Source organism: Penaeus monodon, chromosome 23, assembly GCF_015228065.2.
Source record: "Penaeus monodon isolate SGIC_2016 chromosome 23, NSTDA_Pmon_1, whole genome shotgun sequence".
Lineage (NCBI taxonomy): Eukaryota > Metazoa > Arthropoda > Malacostraca > Decapoda > Penaeidae > Penaeus > Penaeus monodon.
Window position 1 is genome coordinate 39734545 of NC_051408.1, and position 485 is coordinate 39735029.

Here is a 485-nt window from a genome sequence, read left to right on the forward strand (position 1 = left end):
CAGGTCGTTCTCTCTGCTACACAGAGCAATAAAATAAATAAAGGTATAAATTCCTTCTCACCTGCTACGTATCGAGGCACGCAGCGTCCCTGGCGTGTGGGCGACCTTTTAGCACCGCCGGCAGTGCCAGGGCTCACGGCCAGACAGGAGGCCGGCGAAGGTAAAGGCCAGGGCGAGCACAGTGCCACAGACGTAGTAGCGCCGACGTGAAGCCCCCCACCCACACCCCTACCCCCCGCGTGTCTGGCAGGACCTGGCACTCTTTCTCGCTGGTGGCTGGTGCGGTGGCCCAGTTTTTTTTTTTTTCTTTCTTTCTTTTCTTTTCTTTTTACTTCGTCTTTTTCTTCTATTTCCTTTTCTTTTTCCTCTTTTCTACTACGGCTTTTTCTTCTATTTCCTTTTCTATTCGTCTTTTTCTTCTATTTCCTTTTCTTCTTTCTTTCTCCTCCCTCTTCTTATTTTTCTTTTCTCTTCTTCTTCTCATC